General features: G+C 41.6%; 1 protein-coding gene across 4 annotated transcripts in view; it reads right to left on the bottom strand.

The window, feature by feature from the left end:
* Positions 1-21,078, bottom strand: part of OTUD7A (OTU deubiquitinase 7A) — a 380,724-nt gene that overhangs the window by 336,798 nt on the left and 22,848 nt on the right. Inside the window, exons 2-3 of one of the 4 annotated variants that reach the window (XM_043922484.1) lie at positions 20,991-21,076; positions 15,315-15,396 (exon numbers count right to left, since the gene is read on the bottom strand). The exons of 2 other annotated variants lie outside the window; for them this stretch is intronic. The gene's annotated coding sequence lies outside the window, so the exon portion shown is untranslated. The remainder of the gene's footprint in view (positions 1-15,314; positions 15,397-20,990; positions 21,077-21,078) is intronic. One more of the 4 variants, XM_043922486.1, reaches the window with a different exon arrangement.

Here is a 21,078-nt window from a genome sequence, read left to right as displayed (position 1 = left end):
ACAAAGGACTGCTTACCAGTGGAGAGAGGGGTAGTGAAAAAGGACAAAAGAAGGGGAGGGGATTACTAGCTACAAACTAGCACTTTGTAAAATAAATAAGCTACAAGGATATATTACACAGCACAGAGAATGTAGCCAATGTTTTAAAACAACTTTATAGTTACCATCTGTAAAAATACTGGATCACTATGCTCTACACCTGAAATGAATATAACATAGTAAATCAACTATACTTCAGTAAAAAAAGAAAAAAATGATCACTTATCAAAGATCATCATAACAAACATAATAACAATGAAAAAACTTTAAATATTAGGAGAACTACTAAAATGTGAAACAGAGACAAGAACCGAGCAGATGCAATTGGGAAAAATGTTACCAGGTTCTTGACACCGTGTCTCCTCAGGGAAAAAAGCAATTGTCTGAAGACTGCCCCCACATCCTCAATTTGTAAAAAATTAACGTCTGAGAAGTGCATAAAGTGCAGTAAAATGAGGTCTGCATGTATGTACATATATGCAATATATTATACATATATGACTCACATAGGCTGTGATATTGAAATTATCACCACAGTAATTATGGCTTTGTGACTATTCTAGGTACACAAATTCCTCCTTTTTTCCCTGTCTTCATCACCTAGACACTGTGAAGTAGGCAATGCTCACATGGCAGATGAGATACCTGAGATGTTGAATAAAAATGAACTACAAGGATATATTGTACAGCACAGAGCATGTAGCTAATATTTTAAAACAACTTCATAGTATAATCTATAAAAATACTGAATCACTATGCTGTACATCTGAAATGAATATAATATTGTAAATCAATTACACTTCAGTAAAACTATACTTAACTCTTGCTCCAAGTGTCAGACACAAAGGTTCATTAGAAAGCTCACCCCTGTATCGCTCCCCTCAAATGATCTTGTTATTCACTTCTGTTGGCAATCTCTTAATATTTAATATCGCAGGAAGCAACAACAGAAAGTAATGACAGTACAATACAGACAGAAACTTGTAAAGATTCTCATACAAGCAGGCAACTGAGCATTATCAGTTAATATTCTCAGACCGGTCTTCAGGTTCCTTGAGGTTCCGTTTATCATGGGATCATGTTTTGTGCACCATATTTCTCCATTCTTCCAGGTGCAGCACAACGCTGATGGAACCGCTGCAGCTGGCGTGTATGGTGTGCCAGGCTCTGGACTAAATGATTCACAGGCAATTATTTATCTTCATCCTGACGTCACTATTGATACACACACGATCATCCTCCCACACCCACTGTTCCCTCTAACTCAGCTTTTCGCCAGGTTCGTGTTACAGAGGTACAAGGTCCCCATGTATGTACAAAAGAATTCCACTCTGCCTAACATTCCATGGGGGACTGGAATACATATTATTTATCTATTCATCAGTTGATGGGTATTTGGGTTGGTCCTCTTTTTTGGCTGTTATAAAAAATGTTGTTGAATATTCATGTACAAGCCTTTGTGGGGACATGTGTTTTCACTTCTCTTCAATATATACTCAGGAGCAGAATTGCTGGGTCATATGGAAATTCTGTTTAATTTTTTGAGGAACTGCCAAGCCATTTTTCAAAGAGGCGACACCATTTTATATTTCCACCAGCCATGTGTAATGGTTTTAATCTCTCTACCTCCACAACAATGCTTATCTTTTTCTTCTGGTTCTAGATATCCTAGTGGGTGTGAGGTAGACTCTCATTGTGGTTTTGATTTGTACTTTTCTAATGACTGTATGTTGGGCATCTTTTCATGTGCTGCCTGTGCTAAGTTGCTTTAATCGTGTCCAACTCTTTGAGACCCCATGGACTGTAGCCCACCAGACTCCACTGTCCATGGGGTTCTCCATGCAGGAATACTGGAGTGGGTTGCCATGCCCTCCTCCAGGGGATCTTCCCGACCCAGGGATCAAACCCATATCTCTTACGTTTCCTGCACTGGCAAGTGGGTCCTTCACCACTAGCACCACCTGGGAAATATATGTGCTGCTTATGTATCATCTTTGGAGAAATGCCCATTCAAATTTTTTGTCTGTTTTCTACTGGTCTATTTGTCTTTTTTTCTACTGAGTTATAAGAATTCTTTATATATGCTGGATATGAGTTCCTTGATGATGTGATTTTGCAAATATTATCTCTTATTCCTTGGGTTGTCTTTTCACTTATTTGAAGGTCTTGTTTGTGGTGCAGAAGTTTAAATGTTGATGTGGTGTAACTTATCTATTTTGCCCTTTAGTTGCTTGTGCTTTGGTGTCATAAGTGGTAGCTTTCTGAAGTGAGGGAGCTGTTGGCAGCCATCTGCCACCAGATAGATGAGGGGAGTCAGGAGGGAGTCAGCCCACATGGTAAGAGAATGACAGTCACACCGTGAGAAATGCAGCTGAATGTGTGAGAGGCAGAGACACGAGGGGGAGACAGGCCTGGGCTCTGCCAGCACCAGCCTCCCAGGTCAGCACACCTGAGACCCACTGGATGTGATGGGGACTCGTTGGAACTCTGGAGACCTGTTCTCAGCTCTGTCCAGTTTCATCTGTTTGCCAGCAAAAAGACAAAGAAACAACAATGAAGAAAACAAGAAGCCTGACCAGTGTACCCAGTTTAGAGATGAGAAAAAAGAGGCCCCAAGAAGATCAGGTGCTGTTGAGGGACTAGGATTCTGACATGGCCTGCATCCCAGCCTGGCCCCCCGACCTCCCTATGGGCAAAAAACAAGCATCACAAGGAAGCAGACAAGCATCTTCACTTGCAAAGAGGTACACGGGGAGCTTCCTTTCAATAGCACATTTCATCAGCTGCCCTGACTTTCCAACATGACAGAAATGAGGAATCAGTCAGCAGAGGCTTCGTCTTCAATTCTGGAGGGAGGCAGCCAACAAGAGGCAGCGCTCATGACCACACTGGCTGGTCCAGTGGAATCGCTCAGAAAGGAAGAGCAGGCCCACCATAACCAAGGGGGCAAATCTTGAAGACAAGCATTGTAACACGAGCTCAGGAAGCATCCAGGTGCAGACAGAACCTCAACGTAGAGGGACAGTTGGTGGCCGAATGGAAGCTGCCAAAGTCTCCATGGACCACGACTGGTCAAAACAAAGCAACACAAAACTCAATTTTATAAATTTTCTGTGTGGAAAACTAAAATATATACTGTTCCACATATAAACTACAGAGTGAAATGGGACAAAAAAGCTTGACTGATGGAGCTGGGATTGCAGTGTTGAAAAACATTGGTTCAAAGGATGCTTTAGCTCATATTTTAAAGACAAAAAATAATGTGTCCACAGAGCACTGCTCCTGGGACCTCACCCCATCTCTCTCTAAGTCAGCAACCTCCCTCAAATCTCACTAACCTGGGCTTCTAGGATAGAGGCCACCACTGTCTCACCCCACAGGCTTCATACCCAGAACACTCTACATACAAAGCAGTACATCACCCTCAACAAAATAATGGATCTATATGTGATCATGAAAATGCAGATTCCCACCAGCCAGTCTTGCCAACAGAGAGGATACAATTATCCTAAAGGAAATAAAATGATTTACTACCCTGCTTCCACAAGTCACCGTTATCTGTGATTTCAACATCGCATGGCAAAGAACAAGTGAAGTTAGCCAAAGCATGCTTCCAGAAGGGCATTGCCTCTGGAATCTGATAGAAAATGCCTTAACTCACTCTCTTCTCAGATAAACACAGATGAGGATCTTGACCATGAACTTAATTTCTCTTAGTGCACAAGTACCTCAGAACCTAAAACTCTCAGAAGATAAATCTATATGGTTCATGGGAGGCTAGAATCTTGAGCTGGCTGGTCCTGGGCCATCATTAGCAGCCTAAATGTGGATTTTACCAGGCTCCCAAAAAGCAATCTTATTCAAAAAATACTAAGTTTTAAACATAAAATGTGGCTAATGGCACAAACTGTAATATGTCATTAACCTTACACCCTCAAAAATCCATCCACTCACTCATTTGTTCACTCATTCATCTTTCTACCTTCACTGGGTATCTTCCAGACAGTTCTAAATGATGGTTAGGTAGGTAAAAAACACAATGACACAGTTCAAGGCAGGAAGATTATAGTAAGGACAGGATTACGCAGGAGACAGGCCATCTGCTGGACTACTAACAAAGCAGGCACCAAACACAAGGCCCTTGTTCTGTTTCTGGAACAGGTCCCTTCCCACCCCGGGTTCTACAGCCTGCTCCCCAGCCTGGTGGGCTGCAGATCAGCATCTGGGCTGATCTAAGCATCTCTTCCCTGAGGCCTTCCTCAGCCACACCTCTTCTCTGTTCTCGATCACTTCACCTGCTTCACTTCCACAGCACTCTCATCATCTGGTCATGGATGCCAGCTCACTAGGTATTCTCAGTCCCTACAGCACACAGCATTGGTGAGCAGCATTTTTCATTAAGGACAAAGAAAGGGAAGCGAGGATGTGACAGCAAAACAGAAATAATTGCTAAATTTCAGAGAAACATTTCTTTGCTATAGAAGACATCTTCTTAAAAGACTGTTCTAAAGGTAACATAAATATTATGAAAAACCTTGAACTTACAGCTCTCGTTTTGTAAAAAAGCATTTTCAACTTAGTGAAAATGCTAATAAAGATGAAGACATTACATACTTCCCTGACCCCTCCTGTTTCCCTCCCAGTGATTTTCCTAAATTATATTACTACTTCTAAGGTTTATATTATCTATACTATGTGCTGCCACTATAACTCACACAGATGGCTGATCATTCTTATTCTTATATTTAAACAGATTTGAGGTGCACCATCCATTGTATAACAATTGCAGAACTTTTATACACTTCTATTTTGGCTGGATGTTGCCATTCAATGGTTTTATTCAAAACCCTTATTTGGAAGGGCTCACAGCAGCTAAGCTCTCTGATTTCTGGCATGCTTGAGAATATCTGTCCATTGTCTCTGTCTTTACACTGGTCAGTTTGGCTAAATAAGGAACTATTGGGACATCCATTGTTCCACTCAGAATCCACCAGGCTCCTTTCAGAGGGTGCATCTCGGCAGAGGCTGGCACAGCATGTTCTACCGTGACTGAGGCTTGTTACCTTTTCTGCCCCGATGCCAGATGGAGAGCAGCAAGGAAGTGAAGAAAATCACCATGACTCAGTCATTCCTATTTGTTTGTTAGGTCTTCCTTTCATCAACTCCTCCCTATTTCCTCCACCCCCAGATGCTGTCAAGCACGTTTCTATTCTCTGTTTCTAAGTTTAAAAATAATTTTTTTAAGATCCCATAAATAAGTGGTACCATGCAGTTTTTGTCTTTCTCTGCCTGGCTTATTTCACTTAGCATAATGTGCTCCATGTTCATCTGTGTTGTCACAAATGGCAAGATTTGCTTCTTTCTCATGACTGAATAATATTCCTTTGTGTCTCTGTGTGTATATACACATACAATATTGTGTGCATATGCTGTGAATAATGCTGCAATGGAACATGAGAATACAGATGTGTTTTTGAGAGCTTGTTTTCATTTCCTTTGGATATATACCCAGAAGTAGAATTACTGGATATGTTAGTACTATTTTTAATTTTTTGAGGAACCTCCATACAGTATTCCACAGTGGCTATACTGGTTTACATTTCAATCAACAGAGTAGGAGGGTCCCCTTTTCTCCACATCCTCACTGATACTCACCCACATCTCTTGTCTTCTGGATGACAGCTATGTGACAGGTGTGAGGTGATATCTCATCATGATTTCAATTCACCTTTCCCTGATGATTATCAATGTTGAACACCTTTTCCTAAATATGTTGGTCATCTGTATGTCTTCTTTGGAAAAATGTCTGTTCAGGGCCTCTGCTCCCATTTTTTTACTCAAATTCTTTGGTTTTTTGTTTTGTTTTCCTATTGAGTTGTATTACATATTTTGGATATTGACCCCTTATCAGATATATGATTTGCAAATATTTTCTCCCACTCTACGGGCTGCCTTTCCATTTTGTTGATGGTTTCCTTTGCTGTACAGAAGCTGTCAGTCTGATGGAGTTCCACTTGTTCATTTTGACTTTTCCTGTCTTTGCTTCAGGTATCATATCCAAAAGACCATCACCAAGACCACCAGCAAGGAGTTTATGCCCTTTGCTTTTTTCAAGGAGTTTTATGGTTTTAGGTCTTATATGCAAGTATTTAATCCATTTTGAGTTGATTTTTTTGGTATAATGTAATATGCAGATGACACCATCCTTATGGCAGAAAGCGAAGAAGAACTAAAGAGCCTGTTGATGAAAGTGAAAGAGGAGAGTGAAAAAGTTGGCTTAAAGCTCAACATTCAGAAAACTAAGATCATGGCATCCAGTCCCATCACTTCATGGGAAATAGATGGGGAAACAGTGGAAACAGTAGCTGACTTTACTTTTAGGGGCTCCAAAATCACTGCAGCCATGAAATTAAAAGATGCTTACTTCTTGGAAGAAAAGTTATGACCAACCTAGACAGCATATTAAAAAGCAGAGACATTACTTTGCCAACAAAGGTCCGTCTAGTCAAAGCTATGGTTTTTCCAGTAGTCATATATAGATTGCAAGTTGGACTATAAAGAAAGCTGAGCACTGAAGAATTGATGCTTTCGAACTGTGGTGTCAGAGAAGACTCTTGAGAGTCCTTTGGACTGCAAGGAGAGCCAACCAGCCCATCCTAAAGGAAATCAGTCCTGAATATTCATTGGAAGGATTGATGCTGAAGCTGAAACTCCAATACTTTAGCCACCTGATGTGAAGAACTAACTCACTGGAAAATACCCTGATGTTGGGAAAGATTGAGGGCAGGAGAAGGGGATGACAGAGGATCAGACTGTTTGATGGCATCACCGACTCAATGGACATGAGTTTTGAGTAAACTCTGGGAGTTGGCGATGGACAGAGAGGCCTGGCATGCTACAGTCCATGGGGGTCACAAAGAGTTGGACACGACTGAGCGACTGAACTGAACTGAATTATAAGACAGAGGTCTAGTTTTGGTCATTTTTAAAAAAATCTTAACTAAATGCAATAATTCCTTATGAATGACAGAGTCAAGTTTGGTCTGGATATTTCCACAGTTTTCTTTGACTGTCTACTTAATTTTCCCTCTTCTTTTCTGAAACTCTTTTTAGGAAATCAAATCATGGTGACACTTGGTTCCTTTTGTGGCAATTCCTCCACCCTGACCCTGTCCAATGAGGCCTCCTATTTTGTGCCTTCTGAATTAGTCTTTGTGTAACTATCATTTTTACTTTTTTCTCCTCCAACTTTTTTCCCCTAAATTCTGCCAGCGTGGGCTTTGTTCTCTTCTGTCTCACTCAATCCTCTGAATCTTTCTTCTATGTTCAATTCTGCTTTAGAGATCATGATGCCAGAATTTTCTTTGAGCACCTGGAAACTTACTTTTCTAAACTCTTGAGCTAGTCTCTGAATCATCCACATTTTACCATAATCTTGGCTTGTGTTCTTCTTTCTCTTTATTTTCATGTTTCTCTTATAATTCTTTTGTAGTCCTTAGTCATCCCTGAATGAGATCAGCCATTTATCAAAGAAAGAGTGTGGAGTAAATTGTTTAATCAGGCTAAGAAAATATAAGGCCTTGATTGAAATATGTCTGGAATATCTTCTCATCCATCTGGACTTCCTCTGTCCTGGGAACCTGCCTCCCTGACTTTTTGCATCTAGCTTAGGGCTGGCTAATAATGAGGTGTTCACTGAGGCCCACCCACTGGGTGGGGATCCCAGACCTCCCTCTCCCTATTCACGTGGGGCAGGTCCCTGAGCTGGGAGCCAGGTCACACGCAGCACACATGTGGCAGGTCACAGGTGAACACCCAGTGGCACTGACCTGACTTCATCTGAGTACAGAAAGTGCTCTTTTCCTTCTGCATTGGCTGTCCTTGCTCTATAGTACACGCTCAATAAACATCTGTTACAGGAATGAGTCATCAAATTAAACAGATGAATAAACAACGCAGGGTGGGGCATGGAGAGCAAGCACAGCACACCAGGAGGGAGTCACAGGAGAATCTGCAAGTCAACTCTGGAGGCATGAAGCTGGCACCCCCTGCTCCAGCGAGTGTGGTCCTAGATCCAGGCCAGGGCTGGGGATGTGCTGGCACTTCCCTCAGCTCCAGCAAATCTCTGGTGTAGGTGTGGCCTGGGTCATCAATACAAATAAGGGAAGGCTTCCCACACTTCATCCTCATTCATGCCAGTTTTGTTCTGAAAGTTACTGCAGTCTTCATTCTTGGTTCCGTAGGTCTGTGCCCCCCACAGGGTGACAGCTCCAGGGAGCAGAAGCCACTATGCAGTGATACAAGCACACGAGAAGTCAGGATGTCACCGTAGGTATGCCAGAGGTATAGACCTCCTCCAGGTGCACACACAGTCAGGCAGGTGGGAGCCTGGACACTCAGGGTCCATCTGTGTGGACCACTGGCGGGAGGGAAGCTGTTCCCTCTGTAGACCACCTCCTTTCAGCTCTGAAAAGCCCACCTGTAGCACAACGCAGGGAAGCAGAGGGCACCCCAAATGACTGTGGCACAGGGAATGGAGGCTCAGAATCAGAATCAGAGCAGACAGATGGCAAAGGAAAAGGGCTCTTCCTTGACACCTGAGTTTGCTGCTTGAGATCCAGACACACTTAACCCGAGACACTCTTAAACAGCTCTCAAAGCCTCCACTCAGGGCTCAGCATGACCCTGGCAATCTCTGCCTCCAGGGAGCCAGTTTTCGCCCTTCTCTTGACCTCTGCACACCCATTCTGCCCTTGCAGGGGACTCCCACCTTTCCTCTGTGTTAGGGGGCTAGGGAATGTTCTAGACACACCCCAGGATGCTTGGACAACTCGAGAGCAGACAGTCAGTCTCACACCATCTGCCACTTACTCAGGGCTGGGTGCCTGCATTCTACAATCGCTGCTCCTGCTTCACACCTGCCCTGCTCTGTGTCTTACATCAAAACCAAGAAGGAAGGAGCTGTCTCTCTGAGTCTGTAAACTCTCCTACTAAATAATTTTAATGCATTATTTGTAAAGTGTGACAATAAACACTAGGGGAACTCAAATACACTGTGTTATCTGTGGTCCTTGAGAAAATCCTGATAGAAGCAGTTACTTTAATGACAATGAAAAAAATGACATAGGTACCAGATCAATGATGTGAGCTCTCATGTCTGAGTAAAACACAAAAAGGGAGAAAAGATATCACCTGCCCCCTGAATGTTTGCAATCCCAGTAGAGAGAGAATGGGAAAGATGGTGATTGATGCTATTAAAATGTTTTGGCTCCAACAAAGTGTTTTCACATGCTTTAATACAAATGTGTCTGACAATGACCTTGAGGGATATTATCTTCATTTTACATATGAAAAGACCGAGGTTAGAGAAGTACACTTTAAAAGATTAGAGAATGCTGCAAAATTAAACAGTCAAGGTCAATATTGAAACGAAGTAGACAGTGCCTTGGTTTTGTCCTCTGCCACAGAATCCAGGATCATAATTAAAATTATTTTATCCTAAATGTCCACTAAAAGATGAATGGATAAAGAAGATGCAATATATATATATATATATATATATGTATACACACATATACATATAATGAAATACTACTCAGTCATAAAAAAGAATGAAATAATGCTATTTGCAGCAACATGGATGAACCTAGAGATTATCATACTATGTGAAGTAAGCCAGACAAAGACAAGTATCATGTGATATTGCTTATATGTGGAATTTGAAAAAAAAGATACAAATGAACTTATTTACAAAACAGACACAGATTCACAGACACAGAAAACAAATTTATGGTTATCAAAGGGGAAGGTGGGGTAAAGGGATAAATTAGGAGTTTGGAATTAACATATACAGACTACTATATATAAAACAAACAACAAGAACCTACTGTCAGAGCGCAGGGCACTGTACTCGATTATCTTGTAACAATCTAAGGGAGAACAATCTAAAAAAGAATAGCTATCTAGCTACATAACTGAATCACTTTGCTGTATACCTGAAACTAACACATTATAAATCAACTATACTTCAATAAAAAATTATTTCATCCTGTTGCTTCTCTACTGACTTCCCAGTCACGCCAGTGATACAGTGAAGGTACACAATCCAAAGGGAAGAGAAGCACTTCCCGAACACGCCCTGTGTGGCACTGTGCCAGGTGCCACCACGGGTAATTCACATGGTCATCACCATCACTCAGCAGCAGCACCACTGTTTCACACGTGAGGAAAATGAGTGAGCAAACAAAGTGAATATCGTCTACTGTATCGCCCTGCAAAGCCAGGAGAGTGTGATGGGCAGGATCTTGGATATTATCATAAAGGTGCAGAAACCAAGGCAGTGTGATACTGGCATAATGAGACAAATGGATCAACAGATCAGAATAAAGGGCCCAGAAATACATCCTCTCTTACATGACCATTTGATTTTTGACAAAGCCACCACAACAATTTAGCATGGATAGGACGGACGGTCTTTTGGACAAATGGTGCTAGAAAACACTGGATATCCATATGGAAAAAGATAAACCTCAAACCCTACCTCACCCCATATACAAAAATTAATTGAAGCTGAATCACAACCTCAGTAAAGTTTAACTATAGAACTTCAAGAAGAATTACAGTAGAATATCTTCATGACTTATGGGAGGCAAAAGTTTTTTTTAGGACATGGAAAGCAATGATATATATAACTGATAAATGACAAGTTATTAATAACTTCATAGACATTTTAAAATTCTGCTTAAAGTCACAACTACAACTCAATAATATGAAGACAAACCACCCGGTGAAAAGTGAAGCAAAGAGCTGGCTAGGCACATCGACATCATTAGTCACCAGGGAGATGCAAATTAAAACTTCAATGATACACCACTGCACACCCACTGGGATGCCTTAAAGGAAATAAGACTGGCAGTACCAAATGTTGGCAAGCATGCAGAACAACCAGAACCCTAAAGCCTTGTGGGTAGGGGTATGAAAATGGTCTAGCAGTCTTTTACAAGCCTGCCCCATGACCCATTTATTCCATTCCTAGGTATTAACCTAAGAGAAACAAAAGCATCAGTCTACAAAAAGCCCTGCATCAAAATGTTCACAGCTGCCTTATTCATAAGAGCCCCAAACTGCGAACAGCCTAGCACTTCAGCAACAAGAAAGTAGCCAAACAACCCCTGGCACCATGAGACAATGAAAGAGAGACAACAAGAAAGAGGGACAAGCCGCTGATAAAGCAACAACACAAATGAATCGCAGAAACCCCACACTGTGCTGAGCACCTACCACCTGATTCCTTTCTGAAAAGTTCTAAGACAGGAAAAATTAATCTATAACAGAGAAACCAAAAAAGCAGATGCCTGGGGTAATGAGGCTGGAGGCAGGGTCTGAGAAAATTTTCAGGCACGATGTTAATGGTAGCCTTCCATATCTTGATGGGGAGGTGGATTTCCACAGATGCATATTTGTTGAGACTCAGCTGAAAGTATTCTTACCGTCTGTGCATTCCATTTTACTTCCCAAAAACAGGGAAAAGAAAAGTGGAGCTGGCAGGCTCAGAATCTCGACTCCCCGCTCCATCCAGCCTGAACCAAAGGTACTTCAAGCATCCTGCCCTCCCACCCCTTGGCCACACCAGACAAACATATGGGGGCTCAGGGCACAGACCCTGAAACAAAACCTGAAGTGCCTGAAGGTGTTGTAAGTAACCCACAGGAAGGAGTGAGTAGTCCCTTGACCTCTAGACAGACACACATCCATGATACTTTTTAAAAATTTTGGCAAAATACATATACAGTTTACCTTTTTAACCACTTTTAAGCATACAGTTTGTGACTTCCCTGGAGGCTCAGCAGTAAAGAACCTGCCTGCCAACGCAGCAGATGCTGCTTCAATCCCTGGGTTGGGAAGACCCCCTGGAGAAGGAAATGGTATCCTTGCCTGGAGAATCCCATAAGCAGAGGAACTGGGCAGGCTACAGTTCATGGGGTCGAAAAAGAGACAAACATGGCTTGGTGACTAAATAACAACAAAGTATACAATTCAGTGGCATTAAGTATACTGATACTGCCCTGCAACCATTACCACCATCCATCTCCAGAACTTTTTCGTCTTCCCAAACTGAAACTCTATACCTCTTAAAAAAACATTTCCCCTTTCTCCCCTCCCTCGGTGCCTGGCATCTACCATCCACCTCTTGTCTCAATAAATGTGACTATTCCAGGCACCTCACCAAGTGCAATTAAGGCAGTATGTGTCCTATGTGCCTGGCTTATTTCACTGAGCATAATGTCTTCAAGATTCATCCATGTTCTAACAAATGTCAGAACTTCCTTCCTTTTTAAGATTAATATCTCATTTGATATTATTTCATTTGCTGACAAAGGCCCATATAATCAAAGCTATGGTTTTTCCAGTAGTCATGTACAGATGTGAGAGGTAGACCATAAAAAAGGCTGAGTGCCAAAGAACTGATGCTTTCGAACTGTGGTGCTGGAGAAGACTCTTGAGAGTTCCTTGACAGCAAGGAGATCAAACCAGTTAATCCTAAGGGAAATCAACCCTGAATATTCATTGGAAGGACTGATGCTGAAGCTGAAGCTCCAATACTTTGGCCACCTGATGCAAAGAGCTGACACATTAGAAAACACTCCGATGTTGGGAAAGACTGAGGACAGGAGGAGAAGGCAGTGACAGAGGATAAGGTGGCTGGATGGAATCACCAATTCAATGGACATGAGTTTGAGCAAACTCTGGAAAGCAGCGAAGGACAGGGACGCCTGGTATGCTGCAGTCCATGGTGTCACAAAGAGCTGGACACGACTAAGTGACTGAACAACAATCTCCTTTGATGCAAACACCACATTTTGTTTATCTGTTCATCTGTCAGTGGACACTCGGGCTATTTCCAGCTTTTGCCTACTGTGAATAATGCTGCTATGAATACAGGTGTCCAAATATCTTTTAGAGTCTTTTTGCTTCTTTTAGGTACACACTCAGAAGGAGGATTGCTAGATCATATGGTAAATCTATTTTTACTTTTTTGAGGAACCATTGTATTATATTCCATAGTGGCTGTACCATTTTATACTCCCACCTGCGTTACACAAGAGCCACATCTTGGCGCCAACACGTGTTACTTTCTGGGTTAATTTTTGGCAGTGGGGTGGAGTGGAATGATAGCCATTCTAATCAAGGTAAGGTAACATTCTTTTTTTTCTTTTTTTTTTTATTACTTTTTTTTCCAGTGGGTTTTGTCATACATTGATATGAATCAGCCATGGATTTACATGTATTCCCAATCCCGATCCCCCCTCCCACCTCCCTCTCCACCCGATTCCTCTGGGTCTTCCCAGTGCACCAGGCCGGAGCACTTGTCTCATGCATCCCACCTGGGCTGGTGATCTGTTTCACCATAGATAGTATACATGCTGTTCTTTTGAAATATCCCACCCTCACATTCTCCCACAAAGTTCAAAAGTCTGTTCTGTATTTCTGTGTCTCTTTTTCTGTTTTGCATATAGGGTTATCATTACCATCTTTCTAAATTCCATATATATGTGTTAGTATGCTGTAATGTTCTTTATCTTTCTGGCTTACTTCACTCTGTATGATGGGCTCCAGCTTCATCCATCTCATTAGGACTGGTTCAAATGAATTCTTTTTAATGGCTGAGTAATATTCCATGGTGTATATGTACCACAGCTTCCTTATCCATTCATCTGCTGATGGGCATCTAGGTTGCTTCCATGTCCTGGCTATATAAACAGTGCTGCGATGAACATTGGGGTGCACGTGTCTCTTTCAGATCTGGTTTCCTCAGTGTGTGTGCCCAGAAGTGGGATTGCTGGGTCATATGGCAGTTCTATTTCCAGTTTTTTAAGAAATCTCCACACTGTTTTCCATAGCGTAAGGTAACATTCTTAATACCTTTTTAAAAAGAAGAAATTCTAGGCTCCTTTCCCATAGGAAAATAAAGATGGCTTATTTACAACATAATTTCCCAGCAGGTCCAGAGGCTCACAGTTGGGAACTGAGGCAGAGAAGAAGGCCCAGGGCATAAAAGAGGGGCATATCCTCAAACGCCAGACTCTGAGGAATCCCCTGCACATGTGCACATAAGGCTTGGCCAATGTTTATTTAATGCAAGTGTGTGTATAATTTCTAGTTGTTAGAAACCAAAGCAATTTCTTTATGTTTAAGTGTCAAAGTTAATAAACAGAAAATATTTATAAAAGAAACAATTTCCATTTAGAAAGTCTTTATTCAGGTTTAATGGCTTCAGAAAAACTTCCCCAAATGGGAATAAAACTGCAGTAAATTTTGTCCTTCCTATTTTAACTCCAAAATTATACAAAAATATACATTCTGAGCACTGAAAGCCCAATTCTTAGGAAATACATATTTATGCAAATTAAGCAATAAAACATACTTAAGTCAATATAAAATGTTATACTTAAAAATTTCTTGACATTTTAGGAACTAGGCCAGATTTAAATATCCTCAGAATTCCAGAGATACTAGAAATTATCAAATTTCTCAATTCTGTATTTTGAGTAAAATAGCCCATCATAAGGAATATTTTAACCTGTATTCTCAGTGAATTTAGTTGGAAATTTAGAAGTTTGAGATCAATCACAAACTCAGGAACAGTGAGTTCAGTTTTCACAAAGCATGAAGAAAATGACACTAGAAACTGCCACACTGCTTTCAAGGGGAATCCCAAACTCATCCCCATCCAGGGCCCCATGTTCTTTGGGATCTTACAAATGAAACAAGAAGACCATGGTGTAGAGAGGAAGGACTTCATTTTAGCTACTGATAAACTGACTATAATGCTTTTTCTCTGACTTGACTGTAAGGAGTATTTGGCCCTTATAAGAGCAATGCACTCTATCTTTGTTATTTAGCAGAGCTGTGATTCTAACAGCTTCACGTGTCCCCAGAGCAGCCAAAAATTCAAACAAGAATCAGGGGCATTTCTGTCCCCTGGGTTAAAATGAATTCTAACAGATATAAGGACACTGGCCACAGCAAAGAGGTTCAAGTTCATAGTGTGGCTTTGCCAGCTGCCCAAGAGAATGACAGCAGAAGAGGACAGGTTGGGGACTCTAGAGATTAGCGCTGCTGGAAAGAGAGACAGCAGGTGGTGGCTGAGACCAGGCCTCCTCCTACTGATACCTGAAGCCTCAGGGTGTTCACAAACACACCATCTAACATAGGCACCACAGAGGACACCAGCACAAAGCCAAGCATGCAAGAGAGAAACTGTTTCTACTTACACATCTGACCCAGGAGTATGAAAGATACATGATGTATCTACATTGCATGGACACAAATTCAGGCAGCATCCTAGGAGGGTAACTGCAAATGAGACAGAGGTGGGAACACATGGATGAGTAAGAATCTTTTTGAATCATGAGATGCTGGCAAGAGAATGAAGTGAGATCACTGCACAGTATGAGTGGGCCTTGTTGGTACAAGGTACAGACTAGTCCTTGGAGGGTGGAACCTCTGCCCAGAGTTTCGCACCTTGATGCAGGCACCCATAAGAGAAAAAACATGAATATTACACAAGGTCCGCCATCATGTTCACCTGCCAGGAAAAGATAACTGTCTGACACGAAATAAAACAACTGCTACAGAGTTTTGACATTCCTATACACCTTCTGATGGTTTTACCTTGAATAAAAATGAGCAAGGTTCAAAGCATAGAAAAAAACAAGGAAAAATCTATGCCTCCCAGATGAAAAACAGATAACTGGTTAAAAATGAATTTCAGATAAACAATAAATGTTTTTAATAAGTTTGTAATATTTGGGATAAAACAGGCAGCTTGTATTTCTATTTGCTGTATCTGGCTAGTAAAAAGGGAGTATAAACTTGTTTGCTCTTCCTGAAAGCCTCTCTACTGGTTACCAAATACAATGGTCAAACAATATGGAACAAGACAAAAATGTCACTGGTTTTCACTGCGAATAGTAAGCCAGAGGCAGCCACAGCTGGGTATTTTGGATAGGAAATGCAACTACTGTTTCATTATTTTTTAAATTATAGCTGCCTCTTTGTTCTCCAAAACTGCCCTATTTTTGGATCTAGATTTAAATATTTAATTTTATATATATATATATATATATATATATATATATATATATATGAATTGAGATGACCAACTCAATACATATATATATATATATATATATGAATATGAATTGAGATGACCAACTCAATACTTCCCTCATGATTGCACTACTGTAAAACCAAAAAAAAACACCTTTTTTTTTTCCTCCCTGAAACTCAGCACTGTTTTATAATCTGCCTCTTATTCAAGATACACATTTAAGGCAAACTCCAAAGGTGGTATTTGGTGCTGAAATATTTAAATACTCTCTCTAATGCAGAACTGTGGTACAGATGCTGTCTTTCACTATTCTCTCTGGAACAGAACCTAGAAGAGGTTACTTGTATAACTTAATCACTTTTCAGTTCTTCTGAAGTATTTTGTTTTTCTTTCTCACACTTTTCATGAACTTAAACCACTTTAAATTGAGAACACCTAAAAAATATTTGCAGTACAATGTTAAATTCATGATTTCTTTCATAAAGAGGCTTACTAAGAACACTGTGAACTGATTTTACGAGGCCAGCACAACCATAATACCAGAACCTGTCAAAGACATCACAAAAGAAGTACCCACATCCCTCATTCCCCCATGAACAGGGACCATGTGGACTTCCCATTTAAGAGTCACATGGCCATATAAACTGCCTCAGAAAAACATTTGATGAAATCCAACATACACACATGATAAAATACTCAGCAACTAGGAATTCAAGGGATCTTTCTCACACTGATTAACGGCATCAGGAACAAGAAAGGATGTCCACTCTCATCATTGCTATTCAACACAATATTAGTTTTAGCAAGTAGAATAACGTGTGAAAACAAAATAAAAGGCATATATTAATAGGTTGAAAAAGAAATAATGTTCTTTACAGATAATGAAATAGTCTACAAAGAAAATCCTAAGGAATCTATAGAAAACCTCCGAGAACTCAGTAAGGTCACATGATAAGAGATCAATATTCAAAAATCTACATACTAGCAAAGCAAATGTGGAAAGTGGAAAAACACGATATGATCTATTATCATTCAGATAAAATAAGGTGCTTAGGTGTCAACTGAACAAAACATGTAAGGGACACATATTGAAATCTTTGACATGATGAAAGAAATCAAAGAAGATTAAAATAAATGGAGAGACAAACCATCTTCATGGGTTAGAAGGCTCAATGTAGTAAAGATGTCAATTCTATCCAAATTCCTACTGGAAATCCCAGCAAGCTGGTGTTTTTTTTAATTTATTTTAATTGGAGGCTAATTACTTTACAATATTGTGGTGGTTTTTGCCCTAAATTCACATGAATCAGCCATGGGTGTACATGTGTTCCCCATCCTGAACCTCCCTCCCACCTCCCTCCCCATCCCATCCCTCAGGGTCATCCCAGTGCACCAGGTCTGAGCTCCCTGTCTCATGCATCAAAGCTGGACTGGCGATCTATTTCACATATGATAATATACATGTTTCAATGCTATTCTCTCAAATCATCCAAGCTGTTTTTAATAGACATAAACAAGCTTATTCTAAAATGTTTATGGAAAAGCAAAGGGACTGGGACAGCTAAAATAATTCTGAAAAAGAAGGGGATGTGAGACATCACTGTACTTGAGACTAGGGCTTACCATAATGCTGCAGTAATTGAGGCAGTGAAATATTAGCAATAGGCAGACAAGTAGATCAGTGAGCAGAAGTAAAAACAAAACAGAAACAGACCCACACAAGAACAGCCAACTGATTCTGACAAAGGTGAAAAGACAATTCAATGGAGGAAGGCTTATCTTTTCAACCAGGAGTGCTGGGCCAGCTGGACACGCACAGGCAGAACACCGAAATTTCATTGAGACATCACACCTGAACAAATTAGCTCAAACGGATCAAATATACAAATGGAAAATGTAAAACTATAAAATTTTAGAAGAATCAGAGGAAATCTTCAGGAGCTAGCCTAGGTGAAAAGTTCTTAGACATGATATCAATAGCTAAAAAGAAAACACTGGACTTCAAAATTAAAAATAGGAACAAAAACAACCCTTTCTGATTGGCAGAAAACCCTCTAGCAGAGCTCAAGCATCAGCCAACCAGCACACCCCCCAGGGTCATACCAGACCCTGGTACCACCTGCATACCGTCCTCTGTCTCACATCTGTCCACCGCATACCACTCACCAGATGCCAAAGCCAGGCCTCTCTCCACCTCCATCACATGAGCTGAAACTGCCCTCAACTGTCTCCAGGACCCACAGGGCTGCCAAGACCTCAGTGATCTTGATGACTCCCTGCATTGCTCCTCAGTGATTCCAAGGACCACCCCACCCTGTTCCTCAATGATCCTAAGGACCCTCCCCCGATCTGGAGAGCCCCCACCATCCTAAATGATCTCTAGGATCCTCTCTTAGAATCAAATTCCCAAATCCTTCATAATCCATTTAATAGTCACAGAGACCTTTGTTAGATTCACTTCTGATCATGATCCAGACCTGATCCTTTGAGATCCCACAGCATCAGAGCAGATCTCATGGATACGTGATCCAACACTTGATTTGGGGTGGGAGCTGCATGATGCTGGGTGTGCTGTCCTCCCAGCAGGTGTCCATACGCTCCCAAGGCATGGCTGGCAGGCACTCAGGCCCCCTCTAGCTTGAGCATGGCTTTAAGCGTAATGTAGAAGCCAGCCACATCCCCTCCCCTCCTCCTCCTGGCTAGCAGCGGTGACCATGCTGCTCCCCATCGTGTTCGGATGCTGGTCTCAGCACTGGATGTCCCCTCCATGCAGTGACAAAGTCACTCAGCAGTGGCCACTTTGGTGAGCAGGACCTCCCATTCATGTGCCGTTCCTTCTGCCATAGCTGGTAGCAGGACTGCCAGCACATTGAGGGTTCCTGGACCAAAGAACAGAGTGACCAATAGGATGAGGGTTCAAAGGGATTTTACCTTGAACTCTGAAGGGAATACACCATCACCTGAGGCTCTGAAACAGTGGAGTCAAACATGACTCCAAAGACATCCCACTCCTGAAGGCGGCGCTGGCCTCTGCTCAGCACAGGCATGGAGTGTTCTCCGGCGCTGACATCCCTCACAGATGCCATGGGCCAGGGGAACTTACCATTACCAGTCACCATGATGGTGTTCCAAAGCGGTAAGCACACAGGAATTTGAAATTTAGGGTAACGGCTGGACGAAAAGGCCAAGGGAGAAGCTCCACCCTCCCTATGTCTCCACAGCTCTGGTCATTGCCACCTGGCTTCCTGCCACCAGAGTGAGGAACTGGTGTGTCTCCTGCAGGATTCCTGGGAGGAACAAGAGTGTCCGCATCCCTGATAAACACCGACTTGGGATCACTTACTGTGACACGTAAACTCTCACATCAGGGCTGGAATCCTCACACACTAAATTGCTTCTCTGGGAGTGATATGATTTGTATCACTTACACAGATAAAAAATGATAAGTGACACAGGAAGCTGTTTTATTTACTTTAAAAAAAATTTAGGGGTTATTTTGTTGTTTTATGTTTATGGCTCTTTAACTTGGTCCGAACTGACCTAAACAATTTACACACAATGAAAATCTCTTTTGATAATAAAACCAACTAATTTTAACTGATATTCCCCATTGAAGATTTCAAGGTATGGGTGGCAGTTTTTTTAAATCATTTTATAGAATATTAGAAAGTCACAGCACAAAGCTCACCCTGCAAACGATAAAAGTCTGTTTTTTATTAGAATCATCAAAGGTAATTTTGGAGGTAATCAAGCTTCCTTTAATAACAGACATACCATGAAGTTAACTATATTATTTCTTGGTCTATTTATTTCTTCCTATCATAGACTTCCTAGCATAGATTTATTTCTTCCAATCAATAATTTTGGAAAATATGCTTTTGAGGTTAACTCTCAGGTTTCAGAAAATACCACACACCAACAGGTTAAAATCTTCACTACTGCCAAATGTTCTCGAAGACTTAGATTTCACATGACTTGACCGACTACATCCCATTACCTGAATTTTCGAAAATAACTTTTTAGAATCGGTGTGAACTAGCACATCAATGGATACCCAAATGACAGGCCTGTGATGGTTTCACCCTGGTGGGACCACTGGTCCTGTGGCTGGAGAGGTTCACCATCACCTGTGCAAGAAAGAGGTTGCAAAGGCTGCTCTCTGCCAAGACCAAACGAGCCAGTTGTTCAGACAAATCTGTTAAGAGTCACTGTAAAATAAAGTACCACCTTTCAATTACCTACTTGATAAACAGGGGAGGGGGCTGCACTGTAGCAGAATACCACGGGGTTTGTGGCCAGAAGATACAGGCCAGATCCCCTTTCCTTATTAGTCAAGTTGAGACCCCGGGCCAGTACTTAACTTGAACCTTTGTTTCACCATTTGTGATAAGAGGGTAGCCCTGTCTCTGATCTCCAACCTCATAGGGTGTGGATGTGATGCTGATCGAAGCCTGAGTTAAGTCACGAGGTACCCAGGACATGACACACATGTGGCGGGTTTCCTGAGACACAGCTTAATATAAGATGCAGCTTCTGCAGCACATGTAACAAGCAGTGATGGTGTGGCGGGCCTACTCAGCCTCTGCCCACCCCTGGGGAGTAGGAAGATGTGATTTAGCCCCTCAACCCCCACCCAGAGTGGGTTTATCAGGGCAGGACATGTCCTATTGGTAGATGACATCAGCTGAGGACAGTGAGAAAAAGTTATGTGAGCCACATAGCAGACAGTGGGATAGAAACCCCTTATTTAAATGCAGAATCCACCTCTATAAAGACAAGTTCTCCTCTGTCAGCTGTCTGAGTATAACTGCTGACTAAAGTGCCTTTGGACCCTTACCTGAAGTCATGTCAATCCAATAAGTCCCATATTGCCACTGGGCTTTATTCTCTCTGCCTGGGAAACTTCAGTCTGGCCTCCACCTGCT

The sequence above is a fragment of the Cervus elaphus genome, chromosome 13, assembly GCF_910594005.1.
Source record: "Cervus elaphus chromosome 13, mCerEla1.1, whole genome shotgun sequence".
NCBI classification, from domain to species: domain Eukaryota; kingdom Metazoa; phylum Chordata; class Mammalia; order Artiodactyla; family Cervidae; genus Cervus; species Cervus elaphus.
Note: the sequence above shows the minus strand (reverse complement) of the source record. Positions and strands in the feature narration are given on the sequence as shown.